Raw genomic sequence first — 18806 nt, 5'->3', positions numbered from 1 at the left:
TACATTGGTAGTTTAGGTCTCCAAACCAGATGAGCACGGTTTGCGAATCGAACCTCCGGAAGTATATCGTTCGCAACCATCTGACGGCCCTGGACCCGAAAACCTGTAATTATTACGGCAGCCGTTAAGTTTTTCAATTTATATAGGTATAGGTACCGTTTGAAGTGTGCGGTATATCAAGGGGAAAAGGCCTAATTTTCCGCGAGTCTTGGCGGGGTGCCGAACAGGTGGTCCTTGACACCAATTAAAAATTACACCATGCGTATACACGAGGTTTCGTTTAATATCACACAAAAAGATATTAAATAAAAACCAAAGATATATAAAATATCGAGTTATTGCTGCTGCGCATACCTTATACGTATAGCTAGGCGCCTATTCCTGACCCAAATAATTTGCACAAAGGCGCGTGGGACAGGTGTGTTTCTTTTCCAGTTTTTTTGGAAACAATCGGCATCGGCGTCTAAACGCAATCTCGCCTGCAACACCCATTATCCTCCTGGTAAAAAACGGCAAATAAGAGAAGCACGCGCCAAAAAAAAACCTCCGTTGTTGCTGTTGCGGCAGATGGCTCATGTTTTTTTTAATCATGCCACCGTGTCACATAGCACAACATAACCTCGTACAAACATATGACGCCTTGTTAACCATTGTTGAAACGAAAGAAGAACTCTTTACCGTTGTACCGTTTTATTATTATTTTGGGTTGTTGTGTAAACTCGGCAATTGAGATTGTGCTTATGATTCGATATGTGAAACAGCTAGTGGATTTTACAATAGTTTATTACAGTATTTTATATTTTAGGTATGAGATATTGATTTGAAATAATTTTAAGGCACGTGTCGAAGTAACATTCTCGGATAGGTATTGTAATAATAAGTCAATCTCAATGAGATTATCTCATCCACAATAATACGAGTCGTTGGTCAAGATTGAATAAAATAAATATGTGTAGTTGCTCAATAGAAATATTATTAGTGATCAATGTATATTTTATTATCTGTCCAGAAGTAATAAATAGTTTTAATTTTTACATCTCGTGTTGTTAAATTAGGTCCTATAAAATTTTTTATATTTCAATACAAAATATTAATGATGCTCTGGAGTCATGTCGCACCTGTAAATAAAACTACGAGATTAATATTAATGATGCACAAATCGATTTATTTAATTTTAGTACTATCAAGTCTTTTTATAATTATATTATTTTCGTAAAGTATAACTCGTGATATGCATTTGATTATTTTCATTATTCTATATTATATAACTTTAAATTTAATTTTAATTTTACTGTTTGGATTAATACGTAAATTAGTCTATTTAAAATTGAAATATATATTTATAAATAAATGAATATTTATTTCATAATATTAAGCTTAATAATAATGTATAGACAATTTTTCCTTACAAAAACCCACATTTATCTACAGTATTATAATAAATTAATAACATATTCATAAATTCGTGATCATCTGGTGAATTTTTGAAGTGTACACAACCTGATTAATTTATCTTATGCAAGGTTTACAATTATGATCTAGTTATTAGGTGCTTATTACAAACGATTCTATTTTACCATCATCAAATATAAAAACTAATTGTAATTCATATAAGTATATGTAGTAATAACGATTAGTTTAAGAAAACTATTTTATGTCATAATGATTATTATTATTATTTATTTCACATATGTACTAGGTAAAATTTATGTTATAAGATGCACCTTATGTATTGTGTTACTATTATTTTAACAAAATGTAAGATGTCAGTGTATTCATGAAGGGCTAAAGATAAGTGCGGGGGTCATCCTTTTAATATAATAGAACTACTTGACATTTTCTTGTCTTATGATAAAAATTTAATAACTTAAGTTACTTATTGTTTAAGTATTTTCTTTTAGAACATTCGCTTTTATGAATAATCTAAACGATTATTCAATATTTCTATAATATATACATAATACAACATAATTTTGCAGTTCTACGTGTTTATTAGCTATCAATACATTTATACGTATTCTTTTAAATTTCTTTTGTTAATATATATTTTATCATATCTTAATTTCAGAAGAATTGAAACGATGTAGGTATATAAAATGTTATAATTTTCACAAAACGAAAACGTTTAATTTCCATATTTTATTCCTATTTCTGTTGACAGTTTAAGACGTTTGTTTGGTATGTATACATATCTGCATATTTATGTAATTACAGAATTATAAGATTGTCATAAAAGCATTACCTATCATAATTTATACCAAGTTGCATCCATAAAATGTTTAAAAGGAATATTTTTCTGAGCGAATTAATTTCATCTCTTTACGGGCCAGCACATCTCTGGACGTTCAGAGTAGTGCAGCTTACAAGCATTATTTTATATGGGTTTTTACGACCCACGAATAAGAGAGGAGGACGTCTCCGTTGTCCTCGTACGTCTGTTACGCCTATTCGACAAAGACTTCAATAGGTCGTCATGTGGCAAGTTAAATCGCCGGATCGGGTTTCGCGTGTGCGTATATAGTCTCGGACACGCCGTTGATTTATGCCGTAATGGCATGTATAAATATATAATATATTGTCCGATATGAGCGCACGCACAAACGTATACGAATAAAATAATAATAATAATAAAAAAATACTGGGCCCGCGTGTAGTCGATTGTGCCTGCTGCAGGTCGTCAGCGGCGGGGACAACGAACGAACGGATGCAGATGTTTCGGCGGGGTTGCGCATATTATTTACCCGACAAAAGGGCTAAACGTTGTGTCACAGAGGTCATCTCCTCTCCGAAAACCGTCTTTTAAACGTGTGCGCTCGGGGTTTGCAGCGGCCCTATACAGTCTCTTACAACATAAAAGAGCACCCGTTTTCAAAAAAAAAAAGAAGAAGAAGAAGGAAAACGTATTACCGTGTATACATAAAGGACCTCCACGTGTAGGTATAAGAAGAAGAAGGATGAGGCGAAGGAGGTGGAGATGACGGTGAATGGCGAGTAGCAGAGAAGGAGTGAATGTGTGTGTGCGACGGGGACGAAAGAGATCCGTGTCTGTAGCAATCGGTCCCGCACAACAATGGACGTACAAACGGACACAGAGTTAAACGGACACAATGCGGACAACAGAAATATCGGAATCGATGTTTGTAATCCATTAAGTTCCAATTATATGTATGATACGGCGGCGGCGGCGCGGTATTTCTTTTGGACGGCCCGCGGTATCAGGAAGAATGAAGAAAAACGGAAATTCTGTGTAGCGGAAAGAAACGATCGATCTGGATCAAAATGCGCGTGGTTACAATGAACGGTCGGCGCCAACCCGCGGACTACAACACTGCAGTGTACCTATATAGGTAGGCAATACGCCGCCGAGGGTTGAGCCAGAGACGTCCGAACGGTCAACGTTTCGTTTATATTATTTGATTTGATCGGTCGTACAAAATTTTGTTTCCATAATATGACGTGTACACATATTATATTATACCTCCATGTCCTTTCATTCTCATTACAATAAGTCTTGTGTCGGGTTAACCGTTATTGTTGTGCTGCTTCTATATGTGTATTATACACAGGATTCTGAACGCTAACATATTATATTAGCATTTAGCTGGTACAAAATGTTGGTATACCTACCTATATTTATATATGTACGTGTATCGATTCCTACACGGCAATAATTCTGTGATCGGGCCGAATAATAAAAGAGAGTATAATATTTACAATGTCAAACGACAATCATTATTATAAAATAACGATGATTTATTATGGTGTACCAGATAGTCCAGTAAACTCCAGTTGTGTAATTTTGTCTGAGTTTTTTTTTACAACTTATACAGGTATAGGTATACATATATTTTATCTAAACCTAGTTAAACAATAAACATGACTATATAGTATATAATATATAATTATTAATAATAAAAATAATAATATAATATAATATAATAATATAATAATATATATATAATTATATATTATATTATTTATATATTATTATTAATAATTATTAGGTACCATATTGCGACAGTTTATTAATTATGATTTTAATTTTCTTATTTATTTGCTTAACTTTTTAAATGAAATCCTTTAAGTTTTAATAAAAATAAAATGTTTAAATAATATCTATAGGTAATAAAAATAAAAATAAACAAGCGACAAATTCTTTTTTTGAAACGCCGAATTAAAAATTTAATGTATTTATATTTCAGCAGCTTTTCTTAGTTTTTTGTATACTGGGTGATTCGCCAAGCATGTATAACTTTTTTTTCTCTAAAAATGAATTTATTCAAAATCTGATTCTTGGAATTTTTAAATCTACTTAAAAAGTAAATACCATATTTTTAAATTTCCGAGATTTTTTATAATACTTAAAGAGTGTCCTGGCGGGAGATACTAACTTCTGTTTTTCAATTGAGAACTCTCATTTTCTACTGTAAATTATTTAGTGCATAATTTTCTGAAAATGTTGACGTATTAGAACGTTTTGAACAAATAGTTTTTAAGTTATTGAACTGTAAGCACTAAGTATAATAAGACCGAATAATAATGGGTTTGGAAGATTGTGGGGACAAAGTCGATTTAAAAATTGAGTGATTAATATTTCATAATAATTTATCAACATTAATAATTTATAAAAATGGAGAATTTTTAATTATAATATTACAAATTTGGATTATACAAATTAAATTATTTATTTAATCTGTTCACAATTATTATGACTTATGAGCACTTCAAAGTTAGCCGGAAACTTAATTATGTAAAAGTGTATAACTTATGTTTATTTACTTATAATCATATCTTATACTTAAATATGTATTTTAGACCTTAATTTTGAACTGAAGTAAGATTGTTAATATTTTTTTTTTGTCTTTTAATATTTTAATTTGAAATTCAAATTAATATTACTTTTGTATAAATGTATATAATAAATTAATAATATTTACATTTTATAACTAAATTTTTCATTTACTAATAAATTGATGAACTCAGCGTTTAACTGTTTAGGAAACCAAAAGTACCGACAACTTGAAAATTCCGTAAACTACTTAATTTTTAGCTAATAAACATCCTCTGCATTGTATTTATTAATGTATTTTGAATGATATTACTTTTTAAAAAATAACTGTAATGAGCATACAATAATAAAACTTCTTGACATTTCCAGAATGCATATAAATAATGTGAATAGCAAGTACCGATTAAAAGTTATCTTTGGAACACCCATTCAAAGTTTGGCTCATACCCAACATTTTACAAAATAAAAATGAATTGCGCGTATTTTACACTTTGGCATTATATTCTAGTTCTGTATTCATTTTATATTTTTAGCTTGAATAAAGAATATTAATATTAAATTAGTAAATTTTTGAATTAAATGTTTGGAATTATTATTGCTTTAATTAATAAAATAATAATAAAAGAAGAAATGTAAAATAACTTTTAATATATAAAGGAAAGGGACGGTTAAAATCATGAGTTATATTTTATCAAATAAAGTAAATTATATTTTTAATTAAAAAGTTAATAATATTTAATAATTATTAGACATTTCGATAATTTGTTTACTCTTTTAGTAAGGTGGAACATTAACAACTAATTAAAAGGTTAATTTATATTACATTCTGAATATATCATTGATTTTATAATGGTGTTTTTTTTTGTGTGTCATAGCTGTTTAGTAGAAAAAATGCTTTGATCTTTGATTTCGAGGATGGTTTATAGTTGCAAATTGAATTTAGTTTGTACTATTATTACTTTTTTGAGATTCTCAGTACTTTATAAAACATTATGGTAAACCGGGGATTTATACATAAAAACCAGTTTTAAACAAAATTAATTTCGTAAAATAAATGACTGAACTGTACAACTGACTTGACGTTTTTACCAAATATTCATATTACCATTTACTAGACATTATAAATGTTTTTATTTAAATTATTTAATGCTCATTAAAATAAAAAAATAACGATTTTATTTATTTTGTCGTAATTTAAAAAATTTATATTCATAGCAAATTAAAGCTATTATAGTGACACTCGACACTTATTAAATATTATAGCACAGAGTAACCCCCTTTAAAAAAAGAAATACATTGAACACAATTATTTTAAATAAAAATATACAATATATTATTCGGTTTAACAATTAAGTTGATAAAAATCAGAATTATTTAAATCATTATAGCATGTGTGCAATAATAGATAATAATTTATAATGCATTTTTCAAAAAAATATTAAGTAATTATTAAAATATATATATAAAAATATCAGTTACTTTAATAGCTTGTTGAAATCTCTCAGACATAATGTTGCCCTTATATTTGTTTAAAATGGCGTATTGCTGAGAAGAAAAAACGTAACCCCTTACATTTATTACATTTTAAATAGCTCCAAATAAAAATTGAATAAATATGATCAGCTTCACATATTTTTTCTTAAAATTTAAAACTAAACAAAATCAATAGCAGCTATTTAAATTAAATACCAAAACTACATTTTGTAATTAATGTATTTTTTTTCTATACTAAACATACAACCTGCAGTATTCCGCTATGTTAGTCCGTATTAATGACTTTTGTCTTATTAACATATTACCTATTATCTATAAACATTTTTAAACAAGGTTGTACCAAAATGTTTTATACCTAAGTCATTTTGATTTACGATTGCTAACTCTAATGTTTAGAGTCGAAACGAATGTTTTGACAATATACAATGATGTATATTCTTTTCTTTTTGTCATCCATTTTATATTATCACGCTTTGAGCAGAGAATATGATTCAATTTTCAATTTTGGATAGTGGTTGAAAACGTAGTCATTAGGTTCAAAAATAGAGAAATGTCAATACTTAAACAACGAAAACAACAAAAAACCGCTGAAAAAAGAGAACATTTACCCAATATAGTTTAAAAAAAAAATCGTTTCCAGTTTTTTGTTGTATTTTAGAAATTAATAATTTTAAAGCTTAAAGATTGATATTTTCATCAAATATTTACAATAGTATTATTTAGACATTATTTACATTTTTTTTTTTTTTTTATAATGTTTTAAAGTCATTTGAACTATTTTATTTTAGTTTTTTTTTTCTTTATAGATTGAGAAATTTTTTGTTTCTCCATCGAAAACATGAAAATATAAAGATTCACCATAGTACCATATAGTATCTTATCTTATACGAATTTAAAAATTATATTGTTTAGATATTTTAAACATAATTTTATTTATTTTTGTAATATCATTAAGTTGAAACTTTGGCCAGAAAGTAATATATACCTATATTTTAATAATAAATATTGATTTAGTTAACTAATTATTTGATATTTTGTTGAATTAAAAAAATAAATATTAATCGTACTTAATTCGTAGACACTAAAACTGTATTTCATTTCATTATATTGCCTACCATATCATTTCTGTATACCTGTAGAACAGTTATACAATAAAATATCTAAAATATTCAACTAAACAATTATTGTATACCTACCACGAAGCCTATTTACACCGTTATACGTTACGTCAAATTTATATAAAATATAAATCCAATTTAAAAAAACAGTTACTCCTATCTAATTAAATATGATAATTACTTGTATAGCTAATATAGGAGAAGGCTGATTGTTATATTGTTATATATATTATTATACTGTTATAGTCTCCTTCGTTTAGAATTGGTTTTTTATATGCAATCATTTATCATTGAATTAACAATTAATTCATCTGCTACAGTTATCTATATAATGATGACGTTATCCTACAATAATATAACAGATTAAAAGTTAATTTCTAGTTTTATATTTTTTAATTCCAAAAATTGTTTTTAAGTAAAATAATTCATCAATATAACTATTAATAGCAACTATTAAATACTAATAATAGTTCATTTAAATTAAAGCTTTTAAAATGTGTATAACACTACTTGAGTTTTATCATAACATTATATGAATCTTTATATATTATATATTATAATATTTTGATTCAAACAAAATATTTAATGATGCGTAGCAATGATAATACAAAATACAATATAGGAGAAGTATATTTAAGTTACATAAAAACAGTAGACTTTATAGTTTACCTAATACCTATATAGTATATATGCAACTTTCTATACATATTTTGGAATATTTTATATAAATAAATAATAATAGGGAGCTATACAGAACTCTTTTCTATTATACAAAATGTTTGAGCTTCATTAAAGATTGTGCTATAATAATATCGATTCATTGATCTATCAAAGAAAAAAATCGTCTAGTGCAGCACTAAATAAAATTTATAATAAAATAATAACAAATTAATTGATAAAATGATAACTATAAGCCACAACAAATACAAGATAAAAATGTTTGTTTTCAAAACTTTCACGACTATATAGTATTATTTATTTATTAGTTTAATTTATAAATTATTACAATTATTATTATTATAACAAACGTAATGTAGTGCTTAATAGAATTATAATACATATCATGTATTACGATCTTTGTATTTAAAAATAAATGAAATATTTTACAGTTTATTTTCCATAGTGAAATAATTACACGATTATACACATTTATACGATAGGCATAAGCTGTTATTGTGTACCTATACAAACATCAGCATTATAACTTTTATATATAGGTAGTGATTTGTATGTTTACGCAGCGTAGACATTAGAAATCGTTTTCGAGAAAAGTGTTATTTTTTTTAGTGTTTTTTTGAACGCAGATTTTTCAGTTTTTGTATGGGGATTACAATGTATAGTTGGAAACGGGTAAAATGACCAAAAGTCCGCATCATAGCGTATACACAAACTCCCCTTCGAAATAAATAAATAAAAAGTAGAAAACACTACCAAAAACGTCTTAAAGATGCATCTTTCAGATAATTGTGTTGGGTTTTTGGGTACCCTTTGTGCAAAATACTAGCACGGACCGGCGGCGTCGACGGGAGCAATATTCTCTCCCCCGCGAACAAAAGGTGGCCAGAACGGCCGGCAAAAGGGTCGTGTTCCCAACAATTCGTCTTTATACGTAATACGAACCTTAAATAATACACGCGTTTTACTTATTTTCTTATTCATTTATTTTTTTTTTTTGCACAAAAATCCATGGTAAACACGCCACCGCCACTGTCCGATTTCTTCGCATATATACAGAAGTTTCCAGAAACAGACCTTACATGACGTTCTATCGCATTCTACCCCCGTCGTCATCATTGTTTACTGCTGCGGTATTTTTGCAGCGCATTCTTGAAATCAAACCTGTCCGAAATGTTATCAATAAATGCTACTGGATTTCAATGTCGGTTTATATCGATAATATGCATGTACAAGTACGTGAGCGATTTTCCGCAATAATCGAAATAATCGCGACAATCGTCTTCGGCATAATATAATAAAAGAGGAAAAAAAACCTGTAATACCAAGTTTTTGTATAACAGTTGTACCTATAATACTTTTTATTTTATTATAATTATTAAAGATTATTTTATAGAAATAGGTTAAGAGGATGCAGCGCATTGTTGGTTCTAAACATAATTTCAATTTTCACATTTTTATTTCATTATTTTGCAATTCGAATAGGTACTAATAACAAATAATAATAAAAATTAAAACCCAGACGGCCACGTGACCTACCCTCGAAAATCTTATCATCTATAGATTTTTTAATAGGTGTTTTACTCTATGATCACTCAAAAATCATAAAAAAAATATTTAAGGTGAAAACGTTTTATCTATACTGTGCGTTGGTCTAGGAGAGAAAACAATTAATATTACTGAGTATCCTCTTATGTTAGTATGTGCAATATAAAATGCACGTCCATGGCGTGTCGTCCATCCTCTTTATATTTCATCTTAATAATCCGTCTTTTTTGAATCTATATGTGGTATATTAGAAATTCCTTAGTTCCTAGTTTCTTAGTTCATGAGTAACATAATGTGCAAGTCGCAATTTAAGAAAAAGGTGTGATTTAATTGTTTTAATTGTATATTTGTATAAGCTATTTAATGTATATTCCATAATTATACTTTTATTTTCACAATTAACTGCTAAAAACTAACAATAGGCAGATGCCTTTTATAATTATATACGTCAATAGCAGACAGTTTTTTCCAACATCATACAGCCCAATAGTGCAGCATACCAGTAAATGATCATATTCAATCAAAATCATAAAATCGTAAGAATAAAATGTAAGGGATTGAACGCACAGATTGCTATAACACCGCACGTTTGAAAAACGACACGATAAGATCATAGACTTACTATAGTTTTTATTTTAAGAAACTAAATTTCTATTGTAAAATAATTATCAACTAATATTCAAATAAGTGTACTCACATCTCTTTCCGACTTCGCATAATGGATAACGTGATACAAGTTTTCAGAAATAATAAAGGTTGCCTATACCTATATAAGATATATATATTATATACATATTATGCTACATTTATTTAAAATAGGCTTTTTTCTTAAATTCTAATATTATATTAGAATCATTAGTATGATCCACCACGTGGAAAAATTAAAATACTATGCCAACATTTAGAAATACCAAAAAAATAGGGTTTATAATATTATTAATATTTTGAATCGTTGTAACTCATTACACAAGTACATCACTCTTAATTGGGCTTCGGTTGACTTAAATTATAGTTTTTGAAGAGTATGCTGCAACTCGGTTCTTCTGAAGCTATTTTAACAATATTGTACACGTTTTGGACTTCCACCTCTCAATATTATTATGATAATAATATTATATAAGATGGCATCTCCGTAACACTGTTGTGTAGATGTCGTGTGTTCGACTGCGGTTTTCTCGGATTTCTCTGGTCGACGATCGCTCGCACGGCAGGACGGGCCACCGAGATGCACGTGTAACACAGTAGCAGAGTTGTACAATAATAATAATATGCAACCCGTCCGAGACGGAGACTTCACGCTGTTTTTAGGTTGCGCTCGTTTGACCGCCGACGGACGGTCTTATGTTATATTGAGGTATATAACTGCAGTGGCGGTCGTTATTATTGCTATTGGTATTATTACATATACACGCATATTGTTGTGTGTTAGGGTTTATGTCCATATACATGTGTGTGTGTGTGTATTATTTTATACATCACGTTCATTTCATCCCTTTCTCGGCCACCCGTCGCCGTCGTCGATGCCGAAAAATCATCGTCGTCGCGGCACACACTACGGAATGCCCGTATATCAACATTACGAGTGGCAGTCGTATCTATCTATAGTAATAATACCTAATAATAATAATAATAATAATATAGGGTTGCGTGAACCACCGCGCCGGTGGACAATGGCCGGCCGTGTATGATGGCATACGTATATATATATATATTATACTACATATCGGCTGCCGTCGGGTGCGACCGGTGTCACCGGGTTTACGGGCTACCGGGTACTTTATTTCGGTTTTTTCGTTAGCCCTCTCACTATTCTTTTCACTGCGCTCTTCGACCTATACATAATAATAATAATATATATGTTATTATATTATTACCTATATACCTATATACGCCCAGTATTATATAATATACGTATAGGCACACAATGTGTATAATAATATACGAAACGCCGCGGCCGTCCCGACGAAAAATAAATAAACGACGTTTCCGAGAAATAAATACACGTCGTACGTGTCTATACATATAAGGGTTTTCGGACGGTCGTTACAGCATATTATCATTATTGTATACTATATAGCGGCGATCGAGATGACGATCAGTGCAGCAGCCTGCATACTGGTAACTGGTTAAACAATCGTATACTGCATAGTTATATGGTCGTCTGCAAGATGTCAGGGATACCTATACTATACACTTTCAAAAATCAATTTTTTTCGGCTTTTATTCCAACCATAATATAAAGTCCTTTATATTTTCTCTATTCGTATACAATACATAATGATATCGTTGAGTTCAAAAACCATAAACCTTACAATTGTATATTATATATTTAAAAATGTAAAATATATTTATACATTTATTTAAATTAAAAAAAAATATTAATCAAATTGCTGTCAGATAAGTATTCATCACACAAATTAAATTAAAAAATCAATATTTTTTTACGCGTTACAAATTTACAACAACAATAAATTTAATTTTCTTTTCGTGTAAATATAACTATATAAGTGTAATATTTTTAATCTTGTCTGGTAAGAATCAGATTCAAATAAAAATTTGGCGATTCTACCAAACTTTTTGGTTAATTTGATGAAGGTTTTTGATGTCCATAATAAATTTCCAAGTTAGTGGATTAAAAAATATGTGTGGTTTTTACCCTCACAAAGGGTGTGTGATATATTTCTTTAAATAATGAACCAATGAAGTGTGTTTTTGCAATCAATAAAAGTCTAAAATTTGAACATTTACATAGGGCAGTCTGTAAAAAACCCAGGTTCATCCAGTAAAGCTTAGGATTTACCAATATTTGGACTTTACCTAATAGGTGCTGCCAAATTTGTTAATTTGTTGTTTTGCTGTGTGGAAACTACATTTTGTAAATTATATAACACTATTTGCATAATCGACAATCTCGGTTTTAATATATTTTATAAAAAAAAAAACAATAATTAAATAATCTATAATGTTTCTGACAATTTTCTGCTTTTATATTATTATATCCGTCTTCGAAAGAATTTCAAGATACCTCATTTTGCATGAGCCAAGAAGACGTCATGCTCGACATCGGTAGCGAATATTATTATACTCTATAAAATAAAGAGTGACAGATAACGGAACGTGTCGGAAATGTCGTTATTTTTTTTTTAGTAAGTACTAAAATGTCAGCAGTTGATATAATTAATAAACCGATTCATGAAAGCTTCAACTATTGGATTAATAATACAGTTGTCATTAAATATAAAAAATAGGTTGTAATATAGTCATATCAAAGATAGAATTGGATGTGTATTGACGGTTAAGATATATTTTTCGTTAAAACCTACAACAATAAGCAATTTTAACACTATTGTTTGTACAATCGTCAACTTAATGTTTGCTTCAATTATTTTCAGTTTATATTATTACGTATAGTTACCTATTTCTATCAAGAATATGGAAAAGTGACTTATATAAAATATAGGAACGCTGTTAAATTTAATATTTAATGAAAAAAAAACGGACGCTTACAACACGGAACAATATAAATCGTATGAAATACAAAACGATTGTACTAGACCGAAATTATTCGTCGATAATACAATCAAATGTTTTTGGCATGTGACAGTTGTCCTTCAAAACTTAACTAGCTATCTTTCACGATTCGCCCTGGAGCATGACGATTCGATTTAGCGCGTAAAAAGGACGTGTCGGGACAACCGCACGCAGTCACTTAGAAAATAAAAAATACGTTTTTTTTCAGCTGCTGTATACGCACGAGACAAATACGACAAAAAAAAGGTTCGATATGGATAATATGTTCATTGGTTTTAATGGTATTATGCGTATTTCAATGAAGTGGAAAAATATTCAATCTTCGTGTTATGTTCGTTCGCATTTTGCAGTTTTCAATATTTCCTATAATTTCTCTTAAATTGCACGGCACATCCAGCTTTTTTGATTTATTTGCGTTATTATCGATCTTATTCTATATCTTATTTGTACAAATTTTCATTTTTTCTCTTACCGGTCAGCTTTTGGTTTAAAACTTTTAATAGTTATAATATTAGACATCCGTCAGGTCGTCAATCAGTCAAAAGTACTTATAGATACTGAAGGTTATGAATAAGTTGTATAATATTTTATTCAGACATTTTTCTACATTTAAATGACGACAAATTTGAAGAATCTATAGATATAAACCGATTAATATAAGTTATAAGTAATAAACTAATATTCATACGTCGCATATGGACCATATTATTTATTTTATAATTAAACTAACACTAATGCACGATGATATTTTGTAGGTACAATTATTTGTTACGACTCGCGACTGTTACGAGCAAGGTCTTGTAATTTCATTAATCTAAAATAATAATGATTTAAACATGATTTAAACTATTAAAAATTACATAAGATACATAAAACATTATTTCGTCGGTCTAAATGGTTTAAACATCAGACGGAAAGCAAAATATAAATTTCACTGCAATATCCATTTCAACGACAGTATCTGTTTTGATTAACGAAATAAACGTATCCTGTCTAACCGTCTTTAAACTGTCCACACACGTGAGCAGTGAGATAGTCGGTTGGTGAATCCCAAAAGTCAACACGAACATTTTTGTCAGGTGAGTTAAATTTGTTATACCTGGGGACCTGATATAAATACGATGAAAACGAGACATGTATAATAATAATAATAATAATAATAATGGCCATATAATGCGAATCCTATATAATATATATTATATACGCACCACACAAACATATATGTATATATATATATACCAGCATGATGCACACATACAATGCGAATGCTGAAAAAGGGGTTGGTGTACGAGAAGTAAAAGGGTTTAAAAATCTACAGGCTGCAGAACAATCGAAGGGAATGCACTTGTCGTCCGACTGCTGCAATGTCTGAACGAATACCCTTTTCAAAAAAAAAATATATATATATATATATGTGAGTGTGTGTTATATAATAGAAATTTACCGACACACACAAATTATACATTAAGTATATATATATATATATGTGTGTGTGTGTGTGTGTGTGTGTGTGTGTGTGTGTGTGTGTATACACACAGCGAACGGAGTAAACGGTACCGCGTGAATACCTGTTGGTTGACTGTACATCATTGGCTTAAAATGGGGAGGAGAATTACGATTTTTTTTTGTACGATATTTCTTTTGCGGAATTTGCCTTTCCCGTTTTTTATTCTGCAGCGCAGTCTGCTGATAAACAAACACTAAATCGTACCAATAACAAATAAAAACGTTTCGTCAATAAAAAAAATTTAAAAATATTAGTGATGTTGCTTGAAGTAAAAATATAATGAGAAAGGTATACTTACTTAAAATTTATTTTACATTTCAATATTTTTGTTTATGGATATATTTTATAGTTAAAAATATTTGTATACACGAGTTGATTTGATAATAATATGATGTCAATAATATTTAACAATAATAGGAGAAGTATTAAAACAATACCTAATCGTCTTTATTTTTATCATTTTTGGTTTATCTTCAGTATTTTGAATAAGTGTGTACATTTTTTAAAATAAAGAAAAGCGTTTTCTCTTAACAGACAAAATTTTTTTTGAACAATAAAGACTAAAGTACTAAAGTATCAAATATGGAGTGCGTTCAGTGTGTCATCATTAGGGCATATCTTTTTTAAATTGCATTTGACAAAAATTAGGTAGGTTTACCTATCATATTTTATTGTTTATCTGCGTAAAATAGCGTATTTCTAGGTGATGTAATTGCCGATACAATATTGAACAATTATTATCATATTAATTAATCAATTGCTCGTAAAACGGTATATTAGTATAGATTTATTTCTACAAATATTTTTCGAATATAAAACTTAAGTGTCTATATGAGATATGACTTTACTAGATAGTAAATTAGTACTATATTTATAGAAAATTCGCGTACCTCATATTACATTTAATATGGTTTTTATTATGCGATCCTAATTATTTCATAGTTTTCGCGTACCGTTTAATTCATATACATAAACCTATACATATATGACCTTCATAAACACATATTATACATAAAGGTTAATAGGTCATATAGCTGGTACTTTAAATTGGAATTCAATACGAAATTTGAATCATATACATATTCCAATGGATAGTTATATGGAGGTGGTGGAAAGGGAGAAGACGAGAATAAAGGTATTTATAGGCGATTTTTAATATAATATGTGTGTGAGTGTGTGTGTGTGTGTGTGTGCGCGCGCGCGCGCGCGCTCGTGTGCGTGTGTATAGATACCTAATAAGTAATAACTAATAAGTATAGATATATACCACTCGTATATTTTACAGGGTGTTCGAGGGCGGCGGCGTTTGGGCGTTACCGCGTTGTGGTAACCACCGCATAGCAGTCTCCGCTCCGTGTCGGCGTATCGGTCTGGTCAGAAAGGGGCGAAAGGGCTCCGCGCTGGCAGTTAATAAAAAAAAAAAATACCGAGCACATAAATCACCTGACCATCAACGGACCGAAGGTGGACGCCAGTGGGGTGCGTGGGTTGTCGAGGGGTTATACCTAAAGGAATAGAACGAAATACGTTTTGTCTTACCAGTGTGTGTGCGTGTATATGTGAGTATGTGTGTGTGTCCGAAAAGGTACAAGAAACCAGCAACATTTATATACATGAAAGATAATATAATAATATACACTCCAGAGAAACTGCGAATTTTTTTTGTTTAAGAATTTCAGTCGTTGTAGGTAATACCTACGTCGAATATTATGGTGGATATATTTTATTTTGGAGTTTTTGTGAGATCGTATTTCACAGTTGTAATACATTTGCAGTACAATACACGCATATTGAGCGAATGTGAGTAGGAATTGTCCTAATTTACGCGATTTTATCCTACAATCAACCACTTGAATATAATTTCCTTGCAAAATCTGAAAAAATGAATATTTTCTATAGTCAATTTGGTTAAGACTTAAAAGTTTATTATGCATGATATTACATTGATGCTAGAACATCAACTGTGAATATTTTTCAAAAAAAATTACTGATTTATTTTAAATAGGTACCCCTGTGGATCACTGTCCGAAATTGTATCTATATTGAAGTGTTAAATATAGTTTAAGAAAAGTCAAAAATAATGACGTTATATATTATGCATCTAATAATAGATATTTTTAATTGATATGATTCAAATGCCATTACAGAGCAGTCCATCGAGACATCGAGTACCGACCACCATCCACAATATTTTCTCCAATATACATACATCGCTTATTAGAAAAATGTTTCTTAAAGTAAAGTTGGAAACATATTCAGTCCGCTATGTATGCACATAAATTACAAAAATTCATAGTTTATTTTTCTGAATAATATTTCACTACATTATAAACTTTACTTGATAATTTAGTTTTACCTTGCTACCTTGCTATTTTGTTTTTTTTTTTGTTTTATCGGTATAGTAATATGTAATGATGTAAGCCGATATTAAACGCATACATATTAACGTTAGGTAGTATACTTTGATTGTATTGACTGACGGAATCCAACCGGCAATCACTATAAGTAACTACAATACATTTTCTATTAACGATCAGGCATTTTCAATATACAAATATTATTTTAGACTTTTGGAGTATTGGATCTACTTAGCTAACTACTCGAGCATTTATTGACTTTACAACGGCGTACATTATTATTATTGATTAAATAAACATATATACCAAAACGAATGCTCATTTCATTTTTATCAACTCGTTATTAATCGTTAATTCAGTAATGGATTTTTATCGTTATGTTTTTTTACTTCATTATTTATGTTGTCACAGTGATAGAAACGGTTAATTTACATGTTAAAAAAAAAAATATTATCATCGTTTAATGATGATATCGTTTGTAGCGGTTTTGGTATAGGCACCTAATATTTATTGAAACATATACGTCTGATGGTTAGGAACTTAGCCCCCCCTCCATATAAAATCAACACGATACGCCTTTTCACCGAAGGTACGTACTAAAACCTAATACTTTGAACTTTGGCATGTTACATATTAAAGTGTTTAGTTAATAATGCATATACCTATAATACATACTTTTGATATACATACATCAACTTAAAGTATTATTGAGTATTACTTCAAATTTAAAACTTATTATTTAAGAATGATGGCAGTTGTAACCAGTATATATATACCTACTTTTTTATACTATTATCATTTAATATTATATTATATTACTATACATCTAACATTATATTTTAGATTCTGAGCGGAGCGATGAATGTATTGATTTTACCATGATGTGTGTTTTTTTTTTTTTTGTGTCTGTTATCACGTTTTGGGGCAGTAAAGTGCTTCGATTTTTGACATCAGTACCTCGTTCGATCAGAAAGTGAATCTAGTTGGTACTTTGGGGGGTCAAAAGTATATCTAAGATTTGAAAATGTATTACAAGATTCCTTACAAGTTTTTCAATCTTTATCACAAATAAAAAGTCCACCGGAAGTTCAAATTAAATTTTTATGAGCATTTGAAATTTAATTTTTTATAACAATGGATTTTCACTTTTAGCGATTTCTTTATTTTGGTGTAACTCTAACACAAATGACCGCAGATACTTGAAATTTTGACTGAATATTTATATAGGCATTTTCTATATTTAATAAAATTTTCAAAATATTAAGATTTGTTTTGAGCTGTTTACTGACATTTTAATTTTTCAACTTTTTTAGTTTTTTTTTCTATAAATATCGATAAAAAATTATTTGTTCGGCAGAAAAGCTTGAAAATTTAATACAAGGCTTCTAACACATTGTAACAATAGCAGTTAAAAAATATTAAAAATACGTAGGCACGTTTTTTTTTTATAAGCATTTAAAGTTCAAATTTTGACAAAATACGTAAAAATTACGGCAATGTTCCAATTATTTTAGATAAAAATTTATAAAAATTTATAAAAGTTTTTCTTTTTAATTCTAAGATTTGAAAATTTAATACAAGGCTCCTAACATATTTTTACAATATCAGTTGAAAAATAAAATAAATATATAGTCACAATTTTTTTTTATAAGCATTCAAAGTTTGAATTTTGACAACATATTATGTAAAAATCACAAAAATTCATAAATTATTTTATGTTAGAAATTCATAAAAAATTTTATTTTTATATCTAAGATTTGAAAATTTAATACAAGACTTCTAACACA

The 18806-nt window shown here is 29.0% G+C and overlaps 1 long non-coding RNA gene across 1 annotated transcript in view; it reads right to left on the bottom strand.

The window, feature by feature from the left end:
- The window catches only part of LOC149055962 (uncharacterized), a 65826-nt gene that overhangs the window by 25435 nt on the left and 21585 nt on the right, over nucleotides 1-18806 (bottom strand). Inside the window, exon 2 of the long non-coding RNA XR_016191561.1 lies at nucleotides 4-103. This is a non-coding gene — a long non-coding RNA (uncharacterized LOC149055962). The remainder of the gene's footprint in view (nucleotides 1-3; nucleotides 104-18806) is intronic.

Source organism: Diuraphis noxia, unplaced genomic scaffold (genome assembly GCF_037042655.1).
Source record: "Diuraphis noxia isolate RWA-SAM2 unplaced genomic scaffold, SU_Dnox_SAM2 contig0004, whole genome shotgun sequence".
Taxonomy (NCBI): domain Eukaryota; kingdom Metazoa; phylum Arthropoda; class Insecta; order Hemiptera; family Aphididae; genus Diuraphis; species Diuraphis noxia.
This window is presented reverse-complemented; position numbering and strand designations above follow the sequence as displayed.